At 44.5% G+C, this 23,918-nt stretch overlaps 1 protein-coding gene and 1 long non-coding RNA gene across 8 annotated transcripts in view; both read left to right on the forward strand.

The window, feature by feature from the left end:
• The first annotated feature begins 9,870 nt into the window (after window positions 1–9,870).
• The window catches only part of RC3H1 (ring finger and CCCH-type domains 1), an 828,931-nt gene continuing 814,883 nt past the window's right edge, over window positions 9,871–23,918 (forward strand). For 3 of the 7 annotated variants that reach the window (XM_086956752.1, XM_086956775.1, XM_086956812.1), the window contains exon 1: window positions 11,075–11,211. The gene's annotated coding sequence lies outside the window, so the exon portion shown is untranslated. Of the gene's footprint in view, window positions 10,129–11,055; window positions 11,212–23,918 lie in introns of those variants that run through there. The other 4 variants (XM_086956761.1, XM_086956804.1, XM_086956790.1 and 1 more) reach the window with 4 other exon arrangements.
• On the forward strand, window positions 13,373–21,848 carry LOC147747921 (uncharacterized). The gene is made up of 4 exons (XR_015299697.1): window positions 13,373–15,315; window positions 15,396–15,768; window positions 18,381–18,585; window positions 18,741–21,848. It is a non-coding gene; the product is annotated as an uncharacterized LOC147747921 (long non-coding RNA).

Raw genomic sequence — 23,918 nt, forward strand, 5'->3', positions numbered from 1 at the left:
GGAGAATCCTCCATCCTAATCAGCCCCTAAATAAGGACAGGGGTCTGTAGTTGGCTAAGTGCATTCCGTCCCTGCCCGGTTTCAGGAGTGAGACTATCAGCGCCTGTAGGGACGACCATGGCAGTCTCTGTGTTTGCAGCGCTTCTTGGTACACTATATGTAGGCATGGGGCAAGGAGGTCGATATAGGCCCCATAGAACTCAGCTGGGAGGCCGTCTGTCCCAGGGGTTTTATTCCGAGGGAGCGCGCGTATGGCCTGCCGAACCTCCGCAACTGTGATAGGGCGTGTCAGGTCCTCCCCTTGGTGGTCCTCAAGTTGTGGCAATTCGAGCCCGACACAAACTCCTCGAAATCCGTTTTGGAGAGTTGTCAGTGTGGGCCATACAACGTCTCATAATAGCCCCTAAAGGCAGTGTTAATGTCTATTTGTGTCATGGCTGGGGACCCCCCTTGGTTAGTAACCTCTAGTATGGGCATGTGTGCTGGGACATCTCGCACTATACGGGCCAGTAAGGGCACCGATTTTTCTGCCTGTGCGTGTTGCCTGCATGTGTACTCCCTATAATCCAGCACACGCAGCTCCTCTAGGAGTTCAGCGTGATGTATGTGCGCCTCCTGTAACGGCGTGAAGGGTAAGTTTGTGCCTGCAGCTTCACTTTCCAGCATGGCCAGGCGGCCCTCCACCTCCCAGAGCCTTTCTAATACATTAAGTCTCATGCCCACTCGTGGGCCCATCGCCTCCCCTCTGACTGACACCTTAAAGGCGTCCCATTCTACTTGCCGGGAGCTAGCAGTACCAGTGTTTATGCTGAAGTAATTTGTAATTGCAAAAACAACAAGTGATGGACCGAATGTGGATCAATGTCACACATTGCCCCAGTCAAAAGATCTGGGCCCAAATCCATCGTTTTTTGCACTCCACACCACCCTGGGTTAGACACTGGCGATATGCAAATCAGCTCTGCCCTGTTGCCCCATGGGAACAGTCCAGTCCGAACAGCGGGCCCGCCCTTCCGCGTCGTCCATCTTGTCCCAGAGCAATTTAATCTGTTTCTCCATGGTCTCAATTTTTGTGGAGTGGTCCGTCTGCTGCGGTATCAGGTCGTCGAGCGCGATTTTATGTTACGAGATCTTTTCGGCTAGTTTGTTGTGGTCTGCCCTGAGGAGCGACAAGCCAGTGGCCATATTATCCATACGTAGCTCCGGTGCCTCCCTCGAGGCCTTTATATCGGCCAATATGAAGTCCAGCTTAGCGTCCTGCGTGCACTTGCCCGTCGGTGGTATGATCTCCATGTTGGAGGAGTCCAGCGGGTCCTCCGATCCAGTGGGCTGCACGTCTGCATTTGTGCCCTGGTCTTGCACATAGGCCCTGTGTTTCCCCATGGCTCTCGTCTGCAGGGTGGTGGTGGCAAAATCCCACTTGCTCACTCAATGTCAAGGCGGGTATTGCTTATCTTCGGCTATCCTTCGCCCTTTAGTCACAGCCTCTCACCCTAGTACACTTGTCTGCGTGGGAGTAAATGCCTCGCAAGTCCAGAAGGACGTCCAGGTCCGCTGCCAGGTCTTGCTAGTGCTACAATCCGGCACTCACCGTGTGTACCGCAGCTCTCTTCGTTGGGGCTCAGTACGGCACGACGGTCGGTGGATTGAGTGACCGCTACTTACAGCATTCCACGCGGTGATCTCGCCCTCACTTCGGCATGAGGGCCAAGTATTGCTACCTCCCTACAGGCTAGTGTAGATGCGCGGTGTGACAACACCACTTCCCAGGCCAGTCACTCGAGGTGGTTGTGGTTAGCAGTCTGCAGTTGGTTCCCTGCCGCTGCACTGCACTGCGGGAAATGTGCACTTTATGGCGAGTATCGGTGCGTTCTGCGGTAGCCTGCGCCCTGTGATAGCAGTTCATACCCTTGTCGTGTACTGATGCGGTCCCGCTTTCCCGGCTGGTCCGGAGCTCCGTCAGTCACCAATAATAGGAGATACCCTCCGGGGCCTAGACGTGCAGTGGTTCTCCCCGTCGTTTCACAAAATGGCGGCCGCTATCCTTTGTGCAGCTATTTTCAATGTTCACTCCGCCGGGTCTCGTAATCAGGTGATAGCCGCTATCTCCTGACCTCTCGCCGCCATGTCGCTTCCCTTCGCCGCACCTCACTGCACTGCTTACTTGTATTGCGGCACCAGTGGTCCACAGCGTGCCGGGGCTCCATCCGTCGGGTCCGTGCCCCGCTGCTGAATCCTCCGGCGGCAGCATATGTTCCGCCCGCTCCACCTCGCAGTCAATCTCGGCCTGGTAATCTGTGCCGTTGGGTGTAGCCGCTGACTGTTGCACTCCCCGTTTAATATGCCCACACACCTCCGGGCTCCGATGCGATGCCTCTGTTCTTAAGCCGCACACGGGCTGGCTTTTCCTCCCACGCCAGTCCGCAGCTTCCGACGTGCCACAAGGCCTCCCCGCCTCCGGCAGTCCTCGTCACGTTTCAGGGTCAGCTAGTGTCGCGGAGATCGTCTTCGCCAATCCTCCTCTCTTCTGACAGCAGTTTGGCGAGGGTGGGTGCCCCTCGGGAACAGGGATCGCAGGATAATTAGCAAAGTATTAGGGCATGGGACGGAGCTAACTCAGTTCACGTCCTCCAAACATAGCATAGCATAACAAAACAAAGCATAGGATAGCAAAACTAAACATAGCATAGCATAACAAAACACAACACATAGCATAACAAAACATAGCAAAACGCAACAAAACATAGCATAGCTTAACAAAACACAATAAAACATAGCATGGCAAAACATATAATAGCATAGCAAAACATAGCATACCAAACACAACAAAACATAGCATAGCACAGCATAACAAAACATAGCATAGCAAAACAAAGCATAGCATAATAAAACACAACAAAACATAGCATAGCATAAGATAACAAAACATAGCATAGCATAACAAAGCATAGCATAGCAAAGCATAGCATAGGTTAACAAAACATAGCAAAGCATAACAAAACACAGCATAGCATAGCATAACAATTCAAAGTATAGGATAGCAAAACATAGCATAGCATAACAAAACAAAACTTAGGATAGCAAAAAAAACATAGCATACAGCATCACTCCGCACCACCACAGCATCACTCAGGGGCACCACAACATCATTGTGCACTACCAAAGCATCACTGAACGCCACAGCATCACTCGTTCGCCATCACAACATCACTCAGCGCCACCACAGCATCCATCTGTGCAACCATTCAAAAACACCTGGTTCAAATATGTTCTCTCAATGTTTCAAGCTTTATTACAAATGTAACAAAAAGATGTTAATATTTCACTTCTGTTCTTGGATTTTCGTCACAATAAAATACACTGAACATAATCTTCACAAAAGTTATTTACAAAAGTTTGAGCTATTGCCATTATAAATTACAATAACTTTTATTTAAGTATTAATTATTGAAAAAAAATTAAAAGCCATTGTTATTTGTAATATCAGTACATGTAAGTCACGTAAATACAACACATATTGCATTACAAATGCTATAGGTGTCACATTTGCGAAAGTTATAACTATTGGCATTGTAAATGACAAAGCTATTAATTTCGCTATTTTCAAAAACAAAACATAAATGAAAAATGTGTCATTTACAATACCAATAGCTCAAACTTTCCTAATGTGAGACCTATTGCATTGCAAATGCTTGTTATGTTTCAGCTAACAAACATAAGCAGGCTTGGAAAAGGTTTCGGGGACAGTTATTTCTTCGTTGGAGCAACGTGGGGAGAGGATGTGGTCTGACGGCTAGATTGCCGACTTTGGTCCTGGAAACCAAGGTTCGTGCCTCTGGGTCTCGTCCACATCCTGTGATTCTGGGAAAATCACTTATCACCCTGTGCCTGAATGTGTCCTTGTGTAACGTAACCGGTGCTCATGTAAAGCGCTCCAATACCTTCAGGTTGAGTTTGCGCTATATGAATCTGCATTTAAATTTTTTTAAAGTTCATTTTGTTTGACGTATATAGATATGTGTAAACATACCCTTCGGGCGGAGGATAAAAAATGAGCTAGCATTCACGCCAAGAATTTTCAATTCTATTAAGGACACGGAGGCGAGGATTATGCTTCTCTTTCTATTTATTTGCTACTCACAGCAGTCATTAAAATGTTTTTGTGTGCAAATAAACTACATTTCCCATGATGCTTAGCTTATATATCACATCCTGTATGACCCTATAAGAGCCACCATATCTTGTTGCTGAGCTTCTTTCTTTGCTCGACAGTTTAGTCCAATAACATTAACTCAAGTCCAAACAACCGTCCTCCAACATGGAAGAAACAGAATCAAATGGAAAGTAAACGTCGTCTTAACCAGAAGTACTTCTATTCCATCTTCTTTTCAGAAGCTGAAAGGAACGAAACACAGGAAAAACCTGTAACTTCTGCTTAAACAGAATATATAAAATACATATGGGCGGGTAAACATTACAAACATTGTAATATAACCAGGTATGATAATCCTCACCTCAGTGTCCTTAATAGAATTGAAAATTCTTGGCACAAATGCTAGCTAATTTTTTATTCTATTACAGGACTGGAGGTTTCTGATTATGCTAGTTTAACGCTTATCAAACACAACTGAAGTTATATCACCCACCGGTTTATAATAAAATTGTTTAAATGTAGACTCAGAAGACCAGTCAGCAGATCTCATGATATCTTGGATGGTAGAACCCAACATGAAGGTTTTAGATGCCATGGCACCATGAACAAAGTGTGCCCCAAATATCTGGGTATCAATACCCGCTTCTTGCATGACTGATTTTAACCATTGGCTATGGTAGCTGTAGACACAGGTTTTTAGGGTTTTTGTAACGCAATCAACAATTGAACTGAACCATCAGGTTGTATAGACCTAGTACACTCTTCATAGGCCTTAAGGCATTGAACCACACATAACTTTGCATTAGTGGGAAAAGCATGATAATCAACACTTCTTGAGAATGATTTAGTTCTGGCAGTAATATTACAAGAAACTCCTTCCAGAGTAAATACTCTACCTGTAAGATCCAAAGCTTTGACATCGGATGAGCGTCGGCATACAGATAGACATAACAACATAGCGAGCCTGGACGACAGTTGTTTCCTAGTTAACAAATTATTATCTGGCCATCTGTCAAAAAAGGAAAGAACATAGGGAACATGCCACAATGAAGAATACTTTGATTTGGGAGGATTCGCAACGCGGATACCCTTTAGCAATTTACAAATGACTGGATGCATTCCCACAGGTTTGCCATCTACCTGGGAATGACCAGCGGAAATGGCGGACCTAAAATTGTTAACAGAACGATTCGGCAAACTTTTGGATGCTTTCTCCGATAAGAAATTCACAACATGGGATAACTCGGCCCCCACGGGATCCACATGTTTTTCCACAACCTAACGAACCCAGCCCTTCCAGGCTGAAGAGTAATGCTTCCTGGTGGAAGGAGCCCAGGCTTGGTTAATGAAGGCCGCATCTTTGTACGAAAATCCCGACATTTCCCATCGTTGCCTGAAAACCTCCAGGCCATCAGGGACAACTGCCCCGACACTAACATCGGATGCACCTCTCCATGAGGGCCCTGGAGCATCGTCGACGACCACAGAATCTTCCTGGGGATGTTGCAGCTCATCTCCAATAGTATTGGGAACCAGGGCTGGGACTTCCACAGTGGGGTTATTAGAATTACCTTCGCCCGTTGACGGGTTACATGTGTACTCACCCTGGGAATCAAGATGAAGTAGGGAAAGGCATGATTTAGACCTTTGGACCAGTCCTGGACGAACGCATCTGTTTCTTTCTCTAACAGATCTGGCCTCCAGCTGAAAAAAGTCTGCACTTGGCAATTCAGTCCGGACACAAAGAGGTCTATCGCGCATGTGCCCGACACAGCTTGTAACCAACTGAATATCTGACCTGGAGTTGCCAGTCGCTGTAATCTTTGAGGTACCGTGAGTTCCAATCCGCTACTATGTTGGTTTGTCCCAGGAGGTAATCTGATGGCTCCGGCAGTGGTGCCAGAAGTCCTTTGCTATCTCTGCCAGTAATGACGACCTAGCACCTCCCAACTAGTTGATATACCTCACTGCTGATATATTGTCCATCTGCAGAAGGATGCAGCCGGAGACTTGTTTGGGAGAGAGTGTCCGGATCGCGAACGACCCCGCTAACAGTTCTAGGCAATTGATGTGCAACTTGCGCAGGGAACTCCGGTGGAGATATCCCTGCAGCGCGCCCCCCAGCCCCAATGACTGGCGTCTGACTCTATGACTACTTCTGGTTGAGAGCCGAAGATGTAATGTAATGTAATGTAAAATGGCTTTTGTATAGCGCATTCTATCACTCCAAGGAGCATCTTGGCGCATCCACGTGGCCCAGCCACCACTATATCTCCTCTCGCACTTCGTTGGAAAGTGGAACCCGGTCCGTGTAGGACAGACCCTTCCGAAGGTGTTGAATCTTCAATCTCTGAAGGGCCCTGTAGTGAAGAGGGCCCGGAAATATCCTTTGTATCGAGGATGCCAGAAGACCTTCTATCCTGGGAATCTCCTGCAATGTTTGGACAACAGAGCGGAAAGCTCCCTTTTTTATATCTTTCAATTTGGAGCGGGGAAGGCTCAATTGAGCCGTTTGCGAATTTATGATGAACCCCAGAAAGTCCATAGTCTGAGAAGGACATAGAGCCGATTTGGGTTTGTTGATCACAAAACCCAAGTTTTGAAGAATAGACATGGTCATGGGCAAATGTTGAGCAGCTAAAGTCGGAGTTTGTGCCATGATGAGTATATCGTCCAGATATATCACCATGCGGACGCCCTGTTCTCGTAAGTGCGCTATCACCAGTTGGTTTCATGACCTTGGTGAAGCACCACGGCGCTGAGGAAAGTCCGAAAGGAAGGACCAAATATTTGAACCACCGGTTCTGCCACTTAAACTGCAGAAAACGGCGGTGAGGAGGAAAAATAGGAATTGACATGTAGGCGTCTTTCAGATCCAACCGGACGATCCAGTCTCCTTCCTTTAGCAAATCTGCTAAGAGATGGATGCTCTCCATCTTGAAATGGTTGTAGGTCATGTAATGGTTGAACTCCTTTAGATTCAGTACTAACCTGTGACCTCCGCCTTTCTTCTGAACCAGGAAGATATTGCTGCAAAAACTGCGAGGACCATTGTAGCAATATGCAATTGTGTGTTTCTGCAGCAAAGCGTTGAGTTCTGCATCTATAAAATCGCACTCTAGTTGGGAAAAAGAGAGTTGTCGGGGTGAAATGTCCTGAAAAGGAGCCTGATAAAATTCTAGGTGAAAATCCTGAATTATCAGTAGAACTCACGCATCTTTTGATATCAGAGCACAATTGTGATAGAAAAACTGTGTATGACCCCCCCAAGTGTAACAGAAATATTTCTGTAACTCTTACCTGCAGACTCGGGACCTTGGAAGCCAGCTCGATGTCCACCTCTATTGAAGCGCCTTCTGTTGAAGTGCTGCCTGGTGGGGTAGAAGGTACCCCCATGAGTGGAATCCCACTTGTCTCGACCGCGGCCGTAGTCTCCTCGCTGAGGACCTTGATGGTACCGGTGAGCGTCCTCTTCCTCACCAGGCCCGGTTAAAAAGGCCAGTCTGGAAAACCCACTTTATGCCAAGATTAGGCCTTGTCAAGGGACGTGAATGTACCTACATATTAGGAAACGTCCTTCACGAAGCGTTCACCAAAGAGATTACCCTCATCCAAAGGGCCCAGTTCTGCCGCTGCCAGCTCCATCAAATTAGAGTCCATCCGTATGAGGAGCAATTTATGTCTCTCAGTGGAGATAGCACAGTTGGCGTTCTCCAACAAACAGATCGCCCTTTGTGTCCATCCAGCTAAGACGTCGGGGTCTACGAGAGCACCAGACTCTTTCGCCTCCAGGGCCATTTCCAAGATTTTGGCCAGTGGCCCCGCCACATCCAGGAGCTTGTCCTGACAGCCCCGCCAGGCACGATCAATTCCCTTTTTGGGGTCTTTAGCGAACTTCTTTAGAAATGTAAGTACGCTGACGTTTATGTCCGGTGTGTCTGCCACTTTATCAGGAATATCGTGACTAGGGCACTCTGAACGCAACATGTTACGCACTTCCTTATCAAAGCTTTTACGCAGGTTGTTGTGAAGATATATGCAGCCACCTCTGGGGCCGGTGCCCCATCCGACGACCTAGGGTGTACAATGGCGGCCGGATTAAAGGTAAAGGGTATGTTCAAGGTTTGAGGTGGATCCTGTTCCACAATCTTTGAATGTCGTGATTGCTTCTTGGGAGGGGCCTCCTCCTCCTCGGGTGTCAGTCCCTGTAGTATTCGTATCTGTATCAGTGTATTGGCGCTTAACCTCATCTCCCATGCTAGGTTGAGTAGCACGTTTAGGTAGTGTTGCTAACGTACCCGCATGAGGCCATGACTTCGCCTTAGGCGCGTCCGATGCCACACCCTTTTGAGGGTCACCTGGTGCCGTATAACCATGCCACTTAGCAAACCTCTCTAACTGCTTAGTAATGGGTTTCAACGCAGCAGCCAGAGCCTACTGCACAGTACCAGGAACTGCCTTTCTATGGCCCGGTTGACGGACTCTTGGACAGAGACGTCCAGAGCTTCAACAATATTGTCCTCCAGAGAACTTGTTTGCACTTCCTCTTGGTACTCATCATCCTCTTCATACCTGACCCAGTCTTCCTTTCCTGTAAGGTATGTAACAGCCTTGACAAAATGAGGACCAACACAGAGGAGTACAGGGAGGAGCCAACCCACAGCACACCAAAAGAATCAGGCACCTAGCTCCTCAGCAAAGCTGTATATGCACTGTTGCAGCCCACAGGGCGTAGGGAGAGCCAAAACCACTGATATTTGGAGAGTGTGCTCACTTCAGGGGGCCAGGCGCTTATTGCAGCCAAGTAAATACAATTGCTCAGAGTAATTTCCCAGGCTCAATGAGCTACAGAGCAATCAGGGGGCCTGGCGACGTGTGTGGCACAAAAAGTAGCCCAATTGGACTTTGCACGTCGGAGCGATGCAAGCTCTCAATTTGACTGCACCGGCAAACAAGGGAAGCCGTTAGCTGGAAGTCCCAGTAGCGCGCACATTAAAGCAAAAATAACGCTGACGGGGACAGCGCGGTACCTGCTCCCAGCGGGAGACTAATGAATGCACTGCCCGTTGGGGCAAAAAAGGTAATTAGCATATCTGAGCTCCCAGCGGGAGTTCGTCCAATACAACGCTCAAGCGTGTTTTAAACTAAATTGTGAAGCGCGACATACAATCAAGGCCGAAGCATTAAAGCCCATTAAACAGTAAGCACTATAATGCACATGGATCAAATATTGTATGATAATGAAAGCCAAACTCTGAGGGAGCAGCAAAGAAAGAGGCTCAGCAACAATATATAGTGGCTCTGATGGGGTCATACAGGATGTGATAAATAAGCCATGCATCATGGGAAATGTCGTTTATTTGCATACAAAAACGTTTTCATTGGCTGCTGTGAGTAGCAAATAAATAGAAAGAGAAGCATAATCAGAAGCCTCCCGTTCTGTAATAGAATTCCTGTTCCAGTATGGATTTCGTGTTGAAAGTTGTTTTCAGTGGACTGTTGGTTATTCTTTTAGTGTTGCGTTTTTGTTTTATTTTGCACAGAAAGAGATGTTTTTTTTGGGTGACTGTCTGTCTCATATGGACCATATTAGACCAGACTGTTTATTGTACCTGTGGTGAAGCTTGAAACGGTCATGGGAAATGTAGTTTTGATCGTGTAGTGTTCATTGGCTGCTCCGATTGGAATGCTTAACCAGGATAGTATCTTGTTCACGTGACTTCGATGCCGAGTGGCTCGCGACTGCGGATGGCGCCACAAAATGTATTGCGGGGTGGAGCGGAACAGTCAATTCCAGTCAGACTGAATGGTCTGGGAGAAGAGTCTGCTCTCTAATAACCCTAATCCCTTCGCAGCTCGCCGAGTTTAACGGCCGCCTGACAACCAGGCGCCGGCTCAGTGAGATGGACGAGCAAAATCACCCAGTGAGGAACCAGGAATCCCCCCCACTGATGAAAGGCGGCGACGTGCAGCAGGTAAACTTAGTACTCGAGGACGTACTCTTTTAGCAATATAACTTCAACTAACGAAAACCTGACAAACGTTCCTCTGCCAATAGCAACTCGCGGAGGCACCGTAGAGTCCGGAAACCACAGCACCATACGTAACCGACAGAAAATGTTGTAGCCAATCAGCAGATGTGAATATTCCAACCAATCCGCCAACCCCCATAGCAAAAGAGACAGTGTTGCTTCTATTTGATGACGAGCAAATGCTTGCCATCGCTGTAGCCCGTGTTGTACGTGGTATTAATATTTTCCGTCCATTGTCTTTTATAAATTAGCCCTGATTTCTGTTTATTTTCTAAATGTGCCAGTTTGGGTTTTATTTAAAGACAACTGGCATCTCCTATGAATGACAGCATCTTATGGGTGTACTAAACCCGCCAATCGAAACTCGGTTGTAAATTATTTGGCCAATTACCATGTAGCATTTTAGGAGGGGCGGTCTCGCAGTCAAGGAGATAAGGTTTCCGAATTGAAGACTTTAACTGAAACTAAAATAGGACACAGTGCGAGGGTACGGCTGCGGCCATCTTAGCATGGTTGGTTATCTTTTACAGCAAAATGTTAAAACCCTGTGTGGCTGATTCATTCTTTAAGCACTTTGAAAAGGAAGTGCTTCCATCCCACCATGTTAATATCGTATTTAAGAAAAGTGCATAATTACCCTTAATGAATACATTGTAATCAGTATACACCATCAAGGGAATAGACAAGTGTATGAGTCCCTTGACATTTTGTACAGTTGTCTTTACCTTTAGTGATGCCTATCCAGGCCCTTTAAAGTAATAATTGCAAAGGATGGGTATTTATGGCTTGTTGGTGCCTACTAAAATATTCGAGATTGGGCTCGTAGCGCACTCGTTTCGGTAGGAACTGTGCGTGTTTTTAACTTTTTTTGAGAGCGGATTGGGCTTGTGTAGATTTCAGGCCTGGCAAACACCGCTGGGTGCTCCCAAGCCCCGGCCCTACTCGCCGTAAAATATGGACAGAAAACGCCCGTTAAAGGAGCTATAACGGACTGTCCAGTTACATTCTGGACAGGTGGTCAATCTGGTACGTGTGGGTTCATATTTATAGTTGAGAGGCTGGCGGTCTCTAAGAGGTATGGGTGATTTTACCGGGTTGTGGGGTTGGATCAAATCGAGCAGAAATGGGGTGAGAAGCTGCGCTCGAGTGCCCTGGGGTGAGGCTAAATGTGGCAGTTTAATAGGAAGCTGTTGTGTTGAAGCGATATCGCTCGGTCTAATGTGCTGTGTGGGGCTTGCTAATTCGATACGTACAGGGCTACAGGCGTAGGTGTCTGAGATGAGGAACATGGTATTTACATGGAGGCCGGGTAGCGGATCGCCGTCTTGGCGGGGATCGGGCTCCGACGAATTCTAAGAGAAGGATTTTTTTAGAGGAGGCCTGGAGGGAGTGCTCTCAGTGAGGGAGGTGGCAGGTGTCCGAAGAGAAGTGGTTGGGGGGGGGGCTTCAGATATGTAAGAGAGGCCCTCCATTTATGCACCCCTTTGTCCTTCATATCAAGTGAACCTGTTCACATGATCGAAGTGATATTTAGCTTCTTTTTTAACAAATAGAATCCACACTGTAGCTTGTTGAAGTCACTGATTTTACATTTCTGTTTATTCTCAATCTTGTGCTTGCTTCTGGATTTTAATTTTGCCAAATGGAGACAGGTTGTCGCCTGAGGATCACACCAGGGGTGTTAACTTGCGAATGGGTGACGATTTAGTTCTTCACAATATGTTATTGTGGCCTGGATAGTCGCATTTTGCGCTAAGGATTATGCAAGTGTGCCTGTGCTTCCGTAGGACCCTGTAAGCAATTATTTGGTTTTGGTGTACCCATCTTCGCCTAGCACACTTGCTTGTTTTCTCGTTGGTTTTTAGTAACACCGTTAGAATAGTTTGTCTTATGTGCCTCACAACATATTGGTCATTATCATACTTGAGTATTTCATATCCGACTCGTGACTGGCTTTGGGATATTAACTAAAACCTTGGTTTTCCATATCTGAGTCCAGTAGAAAGGCCGTAGTGATGTGAGCATCTGCGGCTCCATTTGTGAGCAGACTTTTTGCACAATCCAGTCTTGTAGGAGGGAGGTAAGCAATAACTGACTGATCCAAAAAGTACCATACTGTTGAGCACTGGCAGTGAGCGTCAGGCAGCTGTGTAGTGTCCATTCTCTAGTTATTACAATGTTTATTATTCCCTGAGCAACATTGTGATCTGGATCTACAAGAGGCAACTCTGTTGAGTGGCCCTAGTGGTAGACCACTTGTTTTTTTTATAAAGAAAACAAAAGGTGATTGGTTGAATGTTTAAGTTAATCTCAACTTCTAGTAGTTACTTAGGGCTGCATTCCAATCTATCATGTTTCCCTCTGACTCTTTAGGCTGAGACCGGATAGAAACTTGGTCGAGTAGGAATAGGCCAGCTCCCCTCCAAATGCACAAGGAAGTAACCACAGGCCGGTTGGAGCCTCTTGAATCATCTTCTTGAATTATTGCTTGATTCTTATGTGGGCACTGTACCCACGTTTGGATATGCCAGTCCCATTTGGACGTAACACTGAGATAACGAGGTGATGGGTGGAATGCTTGAATTGATCCCAGCTGCTGGTAATTATTGAAGGCTGCATTCCAGTCGATCATTCTTTCCCTGCTATACGTCTTTTTGCACAACCTGTTTTTCTCTAAAGTGAAGTAAATATAAATTCAGGCACTAGTAGTGGTGATAACCATGCTCTCTGTGCTGCTAACAATAATAGTTGATTGTTACCTTTTTCTGTATGTTTGATTTTCTGATTGCCCCCAGAGCAATATCCTGTTGTTTCTGCTCAGAGCTGCTAAACTTATTCGCTACTTTTTACAAAGAAGCCTCCACATTTGCTACAAGTTGAGAAACTGAAAGACTGGGCTTAGGTTTGCTCATACATGCCCTCTTCTATGTTGTCCTTTATGGTCTCTGTGGGCTTGTTGGAGGCTGAGAGGCTGTCCAGAGGAGTGTTTTGATTATGGATTTCACAATTTCTGAGCTAAAGCATTGTGATACAGTTGTGGTATGGACATCTTTTGTTGAGAGCACTTTGATCCTCCCTTTACTAAACTGTGGTGTCCAAAATGTTATACACTTTAATTCTTAGGTTGTTACGCATTTCAACAATGGTCTGTCATCTTGGCATTGAGCTACCAGAATCCACCACAGAACCCATCAGTTTGTAGGTTGCTTTGGTGAAAGACAGTTTTTAAACCTCTGTTAAGCATCACATTAACCTTACTGTTTTAGCTATTATGTTACGAAGTCTGATTTAATAAGCATGGTCCGTAATGAGGGGCGTGATTTGATTTGTGTGTGGTTGCTTGATGACTTGAAATGTAAATGATCACTTATGCCCCTATTAAGTAGTTTAGAATTGGTTTTGAAGCAGTGGGACATCGTTAAGTAATGATGGCCTAAATCAATTGGTGTTCCATGCATAGCCTTCTTGACTTTGTTTTTTCTATGTTGGGTCTCTTTGACCCCAGTGTGCTCCTCTCTCTAATGATGTTTTTCTCCACACTTTTCCTTTGCTCATATTGAATGCTTGTTTGAACCGAAGAAATCACAGGATGCTGTTCAGTGATGGCTGGCATCTAAGGGGGAGGCATGGGGCGGTCGTGCGTGCAAATATTTTAATTAAAAAAAAAACTTGCCTTATCCCTGTCCTCCGACTTCCTCAACTCCTTCTCTCTTCTTAACTGGATGCTGCAGTGTGGGCACCAATCCTGTCGCTGCTCTTATGCTGTAAGAGCAGCACTCTGATTAGAGGGAGTGGCCTCACTTGCAGCTCCCATGAATACTGGAGCCCTGTACTTACTCTTGCGGGATTAGAGGATTTAAAGTGCGCATGTGTGGCTGGCCGTCATAAGACAGCCAGTCAAAAAGATATGCACACTTTGAAAAGTGAAAATACATCCCACCACCCTCCCTGCTGCTGTCGTTAAGCAACAGCCAGCCCCCTTCTTGATGAGTGTCAGGACGGGAGGATGAAAAATAAAATGGTAATGTATTAACATTTTATTTTTCATCTTTGTGGGGTAACTTTACTGTGGTCACGCTCCTCCTCTCCAATGGTGGCGCCACCCCCGATGCTGGTATGTTTCGTGTGCTTGAGATTCTTGTTATAAAACCCATCATCACATGTGTTTATCAAATGAAGGGCCAATCTGCCTTTTGGTGCATAAGCAATGTGTTCTCACATTTTTCTGTTGGGAGACTTTTTTCCAGGTATTTGATTTAGCAATTGCTTTGCTCTAAGGACCAGTGTCGTTTTTTATGGAAAGTATTCTACATTGTTACAGGTGTAGCTATATCAAGGGATGCTGTACTTATAACATGATATGTGCAGTTTAGTTGAGAAACTGGCGTAAAGGTATAATATTATTGGGATGCAACTCTATTTCAGTACTTCATATTTTTAATTGCACTTATCGTGATATTACATTGCTGAAGTTAAGAATCTGAGGTGCAGAAATTAACTGCCACATACTGGTTTATTTTGGATTAAGTGCCAAAGCTGGAATTGGAACTTGCTCAAATTCTTACAGTTAACCATGAAGCAAAATTCAGTTTCATCAATTCATGTACACTGCCCTATAGTCTACCAACCTGCTCTAGGTTAAATCCTACCAGCTAGTCATGTAGAGTAGTATCTAAACCAGGTGTGCATAAACTAGTTTGTGTTTGGGTACTGGACCTGGCTCTGCCACCGTTCTTAAAAGGCCTCTTTAGGATCCACTGTATGAATTTAGCCTGTCAGTGGGGTTGTTTTCTAGGCACACACCTATCTTTTGCCGGTTGTCATGTTGAATTGTCAATTGAACTGTGAAGTGTTTTGCCTCTTTTTTCCCTTTACTTTATTCTTCTCGTTCTGAAGCTCTTGTATTTGACCAATTAGGCGTGGTTTGCTTTGGAATGAGCTGTAGTATAGGGTTGGCATTCTATGTCTGCACCCCCGAAGGCTTTATTAAAAAAAGCCTAGTGGCAGTGGGTATCGAACAAAAGGAATACCAACCCTAATCTGTGTCGAACTTCTAGAGACTTTATATTGATAAAGGAAGTAATACTATATGAACCCTATCTCGATGCAATTACAAAATTTAGAGATAGAGCTCTATATTTTAAATTTAGAATAGGTGTCCTTCCCTTGGGAGAACTAACCGCTCGCTGGAAGATTCCGGCACAGACTAGCAAGTTTTGTCCTTTCTGTGCCTCCAGGACTGAGTCGGTCCCCCATTTCTTATTCGAATGCCCTGCCTATAAAGTATTTGCCTCAAGTGGCTTAAACCCCTGTGTCAAGAGCTGGGTACCAGCATTATAGTGTAGCCTTACGAATACTGAAATCCGATACACGGCTCCTATTTGTCTTTGGTATGGCGAAGTTTTTAAGCTGGGCATGGTTAATCAGATCAAAAAGGCTTACATACATTGTTTAATCATCTTTTACCTTGTCTAGTTTATGTAATTTATTGTTGCCATTCGCATCTTTCCTGTTTGATGTATCTTTTGCGAATTGGCCTTTTTATTTCTTTTTAACATGTTTGTATATTGCTTTTAAAGATATGTTCCCTTGACTCAGCTTATAAAGCCACATTAGAGCAAGTTAGTAATTTCTTTACCTCCAAAGGGAAAAGCCATAGGAAAAACACTACACCTCCCATCACAAATAAACCTTGGTATTCGGACCAGTGTAAGGGCAAAAGGAAAAATCTGACATAAGCCCTACTTTCCAGGGATCCTTTGCTAGTTAGAGCGGCTAGGAAGGACTACTTGAAAGTACTATCGCTGGCTAAACGCGAATGGGAGGAACAGCATTGGCAAGACCTAACTAATGCTGTGAGCAGGAGGAACCCGAACCTTTTTTGGGATCTGATTAACAGAGCCAGGCAGGGGAGATCGCAACCATTAGCAGCTCACATAACTAGCCAGCAATGGTTTAACCACTTTTTAGCCCTATATGGCGGTAATGAAGAGATAAACAGTCCCGGGGTAGCAAGTTTTGGAGATGGGGATACCACAGGGGTGGACGATCTTCCATTCACGGCCTCTGAAGTAGCAATGGCTATTAGACATCTAACCCCCAAGAAGGCGGCCGGTCCGGATGGGATCCCTGGGGACCTGTTGATTGCGGAACCTCTGGCTTGGGCCAATCTAATCGCCACAATAATGAACTTGATTGCTAGGGGACACCCGGTGCCAGATTCTTGGAAGGGGGCCGAGGTGGTAACAGTGTTTAAGAAAGGGGCAAGGGATGACCCTGCCAACTACAGACCTATCAGTCTGATAGATATAATTCAGAAAGTGGTCGGCAGGGTCATCATCTCAAGGGTTGGCGACTGGATGGAGGAGGCTAGTATCCTCTCCCACCTCCAAGCGGGTTTCCGAAGGAAGGTAGGCACGATGGACCAGGTCTTTCGCTTTTTTGTTATCTATTGGAAGGCAGTTACCATCAAAAAAGGCAGTTTATATATGGCCTTCATAGATCTTAAAACAGCTTTTGACCTGGTCCCCCGGGCTAAATTGTGGGAGATCCTAGGAGGGATGGGATTCCCCAGTAGACTCCTGAGTTTAATCGTAAAACTCCATGAGGGGAATTATGCGAGGATCAGATGGGGTACCCAGGGTCAGTTAACGGATAGGGTCCCTGTGAGGAGGGGAGTACGCCAGGGTTGTGTTACGGCCCGACTCTTTTTTCCCTATTTGTGAATGGAGTGGTGGACCATCTGAAAGGGGAAGAGTCGGATGCCCCATCCCTGGCGGGGGAAAGAATCTCCACTTGACTCTTCGCCGACGACACCTTATTGATCTCCAAATCCCCAGTGGGTCTGCAAAAACTCTTGAATCGATTTAGTTCCTTCTGCACTAATAGAGGCTTAATCATCAATACCTCGAAAACTAAATTGATGACATTCTCACCCTCCAAAAGATTTAAAAATAATTTTTCGCTTAATGGGGCTCCCCTGGAGATGGTCGATTCATTTGACTATTTTGGAGTTCGGATAAATAGTCGAATGACCTGGAAGGACCATCTGGCCAAAATGTCACTCAGCCACCAAAGAGTATCTGGGGTGACTGAGGGAGCTTCGCGAGTCAAGTAGTAAACCTGTCTCCCTGGCCATGGCGATTTACGAGGGCCAGATACTCCCGGCGGCATTATATGGCTCCAAGCTCTGGGGGTTCGAAAATGTATCAGATCTCTCCATAGCGGAAAAAAACTTTTTGAGGAAGGTGGTGGCTCTTCCCGCTTCCACTCCGTTGATCCCCCCCTGAGATTAGATTTGGGCAGAAGAGCCCTTAAGGACTTGGTGAGGCTACGCCCATTGCTTTTCTGAACCCGCTTAAGAAGGACTGAGGAGCTTGCTAAATACGCTGAAGGGTTGGATGACCTTCTACTGCTCGACACTGGCAAAAAAATTGGATGGCTGAGCAATGTGAGAGACCTGGTCCTTAAACTAGGACTAAGACGCATGGGAGTCTCAGATGCCGCCGCCCAAGGAAGTGATTAAAAAGCTTTACTGGGACTGGGTACAGGGCGAGGAACTGAGTGGTTTGGATGGGGGTTCACTCACGGATCGGTTTTTGGAATTTAAATGGGTGAAAAAACTGTAACCCTTCCTTGACCTGATAACCAAACCCCTAGATAGAGCGCTATACCTAAAACTGAGGTACGGAACGCTCCCGGTGCATGATTTCACCATGAGGTGGTCTAAATCTGGTGCCCCCTTGCGTTCGTGTCCAGGCTGTGCAGCACCAAAGGAAACTGTGGCCCACTTATTCTTTGCCTGTCCCGCCTACAAAGTGGCCCGGAAAATCTGGTTGAAACCTGTATGTAGGGAGTTGGGGTTGAGGTGTCATTGTCTGGCATTACGTGTACTTTCCACCGATTCATCATCCACTGTCATGATATGCGGGGTGGCAACATTTTTGGGTAGCGTTTGGCTAACGCGCTCCCGGTTACTGAAATTGCATTCTAGGTTACCAACGGACTGATGCATGTAACCGAAGATACCTTCACTTAAATCAGTGACTGTGGAGCATTCCTTATCTCAGGATATCTTTTTATGCTGTATTATATTTTATTGTTTTAGCCGGGGAATTGAATATTTATTGTGCATATGTACTCTTTTATGGTGAACAATTTTGCCGAATAAAGATTATTACTACTACTAAAAAAAGATGTTTTATATTGAAATAAAGCCAATTTGACTGACTATAGAGTTGGATAGTATTACCTATTTTTAGTGCCAGCAGATGGTTCCGTAGAGGGTATACATGTAATGAATCAATATCTTTACAGTTGTTGATGGATTTTGATTAATTGCTTTCTCTATTATGACCAATTGGCATTCTAGTTGGATTATTCAGTGTTCTGAGTTGGCAGGTCTGATGATTACATAACAACAAAAGAGTAGACCAAGTCTAGAAAGTGGTGTGTATTACTGAACAAGCGAACATGCAACAATTGAATGTATATGCAGATGGTGCCAGATACTGTTGACTACCCGAGGTGACCCTCCACACTGTTTGTGTTTTGAGGTCTGATGATTACCCGTGATGTTGATGCTTTCCCGTTTAGAAGCAGCGTCTTTACAGAGCTGCTGTCTAGTGTTAGTGCTGCAAGGTTTCTGTGGTAGGAGATCAATTTGCTTGTGTTGCTGGACATATGTCTACTTAGTACTCCCTTTCATTGCTACACCTTGGATGTATGGCTGGTATGTGTGAAGTACCATTGGAGCCCACTGTAGTCGCTCATGCCTGTGAGAGAACTCTTCTAGTGTTTATTTTGTTTTTTTTTTAACTTTGGAAGTATTTGGAGGGCTTCTGTGAGAACATCATGGGTTTAAGAACATTGTCTAATTCCAGATGCCTATCAAGGAGGAAAACTTATACATCTATTTTTCTTGTTTCTTTTTAAAATTAATTTACATATTTTTAAATAGTTTCTTGCTGAGCGCAGTTTTAGCATGTTGAGTTGTGATAAAGTCCTGCAATCGTCCAAAATTCATACACCTGTACAGTTCTTTGTATCGCTGCACTGCAGGTGTAGTAACTTTTTCTAGTACTGTAACTTGAATAATCTACTCAACCTAGCTGTAATGTACTTGACCCATAAACTGGTCTCAACTTTGATCTTAGGCAAATATTTTATTTTATAGAGCCACATTTTTCTTAATTACCAGATATAAGAGCACCTTTAAATTTGTGAGTTCAGCATATTTGCTATAAAAAACTAATTTTCTTTCATTTATTTAATAGACTAAACTTTTTCTCCATGTATAATAAGAATCGAGCCCACATATAAGATACACATGACCCCTGACTTGTTTCTTGGTTTACTAATAGCATTTTCATCAGGGTGGGGGCAGGAATATTTCTCAGTTCCTGTTTAAAAACTCACTTTTACAAGGTGTATTACTAAAACATGATATGGTAATGCACTGTCATTTACAGACAGCACATTTTCCATTCTCCATTAAAATGGCAACAAACTTTCCCACTAACATGCAGTTTTATGGATAAAACTATATAGCGTACAGACAGACAATGTATGGAAATTGGGTTTCTGCAAAGATATTTATCATTTGCACATCGCGAAGTAAGTGTACCGCTTTGTTTTCATCCTATAACATTCTTTTTTTCACCACACAAATAAAAAAGTTGCCTTCATAGCTTCTGAAATATATTGCAAAATGTTTGTACACTTCACATATTAGCCATTTCAATGTTTTGTTAGAGATAAAGCCTTGAATCTTACAACCTTTGATGTCACACTCTATGCACAACATGGTTGTTAAACAGTTCACTTTACAAAGTCTTCCAACATTACAGTCCGATAAAGAAAAGCAAATGTAGGAATACAAACTGACTCTTGATCTCTCTCTGAATACAGGGTAAATGTGACTAGATAAAAACAAGATTTAAGGCATCTTTAGTGCTCATTTACTTTGTGAGTGAACAGACCAGTTGTTATCTGTCCGCTTGCCAGAGCGGGTGAGTGGGCCCTAAAAATAGCTCGCCTTGATGAAATATGACTCACCATAGCGAGTGGGCAAGTAGTTTGTTTGAGGTCTCCTTTGGTTGATGCAATACTAACCCTGTGCCTTGTACGTTCTTAACCTGCAAAGCACAGAAAAACTAGCGTACTATACAATTATGACTTCTGGTTGAAGTGCAGCATTTATGCGCATCCCACCCTATCAAGAGTTTTTACAACAGATCTTCATGCAGCCTCGATGTGCTACTTAAAAAGACTTAATAGACTAGATAAAAATGTGAGTATAATTTGAGCAGACTAAAGTCTTTAGAAAGTTATTTACAAGAATTAGGGGTAACATATCTAGGCAAATAAAGGGTAGCCAGAACTGGTTATTGGAAAAATCAGAAAGACTTGATTTGGTGGCTGCCAACTTTAGTTCAGTTATTCAACTGTGCTTCATAATGTTCCATTCATTAACAATTCTTCTGGCCTTTCTGCAGTTACACCTCAGAGTCTGACTCATCCAGTTATATATAACATTAAAGTTTTGGAATATTTGTAAATATCGATGTAAAACATTCATATTTGAATTACAGTTTCAGGATTCTTATGTTGTACATCGAGGTGAGCCATAATTGTGGTGTCTGTGGTTAGGGTGGCTATCTTGTCACCCTGACTTTTACTTTTGTAGAGGATGGATTGAGAGTAAGAAGGAAAAGTGAAGTAGCAAGGCACTAGAAAAGTGGACAGGACATATTGGTAAGAAAGCTGGAAGGAAGGGAAATGCTTTGGAAAGGTTATAAGAGGAGTGTAAATGGGGGACTGACGGCTGTAGAGAGAGAACATGGGAAAGGACAAAAAGCACAGAAGGACAAATGGTCTGTGTGGGGCCCCACAACATGCTGCCTTCTATGAGAGTCACTAACAGCCTTGAAAAAAATGCTAGTCCAACAAAGATGAAACTAAAAGGGAGTCAGCCTAAATGGGGCTTGTTGCAAAGCAGCTGTGATAAAGTACGATTTAACTGCATAAAGCCAACTCCTCCTTCACTTCCCTCTCACTTAACTGCTTCTCTCTTCTATCAGGTATGGTTGCCTTCATATTTCATCTTCCATGTTCCCATTTCCACTGCCACTTTCTTTGTAATACCTTCTTTAAAGCACCTTTTTAGGTTTCGCCTATTATCATTTGCTTGCGAATGTAATAGGCGAGAATTTAAGTGCTACAGCGACTCGTCAAACCACAGCGGTTTTTCCACAGTGCATGTGAGTCACGTGACCACAAAAGCTGGTCATGTGACCACACAAACACGCGCATCTCCCTAATCCGCCTGCCACACTACTCCTCCCCTTGCTCGCATTCCCGCCCCCCCACCAGGCTCTCCCGCCCCCATCCGGCTTCCCTCCGCGCATCTCCCTAATCTGCCTGCCACACTTCTCCTCCCCTCGCTAGCATTCCCGCCCCCCCCCCACCAGGCTCTCCCACCCCCATCCGGCTTCCCTCCGGCCATTTGCCAGCATTGCGAGGCCATTTAACTTAAACGACATGTTTCGGGCTGCTTGTTTTAAATCATTCCCTCGTTCAAAACAGCGGGCAGCAGCAAACCCGCTGCCGAAGTCGATATAAACTGCTGTCGCCCTGAGCATTACATCCCCATCTAACCCCACACCAGCAACTAAAGACCGTTTTCAGATAAAACAGTATTTCTCTATGCTTGCCTTGTTTCATCTGCCATACTCAGACTTTTATTTTTGCGGTGGCAGATTGTTCTTCAGTATCCCCCGATGCATCAAGCCATGTTTATCTCTGTCGTAGTTGTTTGCATTGCATATTTGGGCTTGGGTACGTACTAACCCTTCCCTAGCTTTGTATAGTAGGGTTGTTTAGTGGCTCAACGCAGATTTGTCTTATTTTTAAGGATGCATGCATGCTTTAATCTGGCAGGGCCGATTTGGCTCTTTATCCCACCGAGGTTACAGTCCCAGTTTCCCCGAATTTGAGTTACATGTAAGGTACAAACCCCCAGTAGTTACACAGATGCAACCGAAACGGTAAATACATTTTTACTTTGTTAATCTTTTTTCCCTAACGTGGACACTTTTTTCACCATTGATTGTATGACCACGCGAAATAATGCAACCACGTTTCGTATGTTGAAATAAAAGGTATACGTTTTTCTTGTGACATGACTAAGTGTAGTTTTAATATTGTTATGATCCCGCAGTAGATGCTCGTTACAGAATGAACTTCAGAAATGGAAGGCAACGTTACAAATAAAGAAAAAAAATGGAAGGCAACGTTACAAATAAAGAAAACAAGCACTGGCGTTGCCAATAGGATTCGCATTTGGAAAGTTGGAGCTATTGGTTTTGTAAATGACATTTTATATTTATATATTGTTATTGACAATGCTAATAACGATATATAAATATAAAATGTCATTTACAAAACCAATAGCTCCAACTTTCCAAATGCGAAACCTATTGGCAACTCCAGTGCTTGTTACTGTTATATCTATTGAGCTAATTGTCTCTAATCCTAGGCCTTCACCCTCCTTGCTCCCCGTGCCAACCTTTGTTCCAATACTCCAGTCTCTTGTGTGCATACCTGGGCTACTCCATGGCCCACGTAAGAACACACGAGAGAAGAGGTCACTCTTCTTTCCTCACTCCCTCTGACTACTCCTCCTTCTACTCTGAGAATCCTACACCTATCTACTTCCCTGTCCCATTTACTTCCTTCTCATGGCCTGGTACACCCCTCCTGAAATATCCTCCATATCTATAATTGATGCTGCTCCACATCCCTTAACACTATTGGAATCAAACTCTTCCTCCACTGATCTTTAGCCATCACACTCTCCGCTCATATATCATAATTCTTTGCCTGGCTCCTTTCTCCCCAGACCCATCTTGTCTTTCCACCATTTCCACCCTCTAAGGCAGGGGTCTTTAAACTTGGGGCCTCCAAGTGGGCCTCAAGTGATCCCTGGGGGCAAGGGGGTGCCAGGCTCTGGCCTAAGAAGCATTATGCTGATAACAGTGCTTTGTCTTCAGCAGTTGGGGAGGAGGGTGCGCATCACTAACATATTTTGTCATTGATATCTTGGCTGGAAGTTGGTGTTAAAAGGAAAGAGACTACAAATATTCTACAAACCTCCCCCACCCCATTTCTAATAATCACACTGTGGACACTTTTACATAGTAATAATGCCTGTCTGACCAGAATAGTATGTTTGGCAATCATTTATTTGATTGCATTTTTTAAACTGTACATAACTTAAATGCAATGTTTAAGTAAATATAGGCTTATTTAAACATTGCCACTTTAATAGAATAATGTGAAGAATGGGGTGGGCATTTATTTTTTCCCCATGGGGACGTGGCATTAAAACGTTTGATGCCCACTGCTGTAAAGATACACATTAAAAGTTACATTTTCTTGCTCAGATCTTCTTCACCCATACATCTGAGCCAATTTTCTGAATACTTTTTTGAGGGGGAGTAAATTGAACACTAGATTAATGCAAACAAATTAAAATAAATGGCAAATTTATACAGGTAAAAAAAAAACAATGTTCGAGATTCATGTTTAGGCTAGGAGAGATCTTCAGTCAATATATTATCTTTGAACTATTCAAATTCCACAGTTCAAAGGTGAATAAACCTAAGCGGAATGTAAGACAAAAAGAAATGAGTTAAGGGGCAGACGAGCACTGTGATGAAGGTATAGTTAAA

Source organism: Lissotriton vulgaris, chromosome 1_1 (assembly GCF_964263255.1).
Source record: "Lissotriton vulgaris chromosome 1_1, aLisVul1.2, whole genome shotgun sequence".
Taxonomy (NCBI): Eukaryota; Metazoa; Chordata; class Amphibia; order Caudata; family Salamandridae; genus Lissotriton; species Lissotriton vulgaris.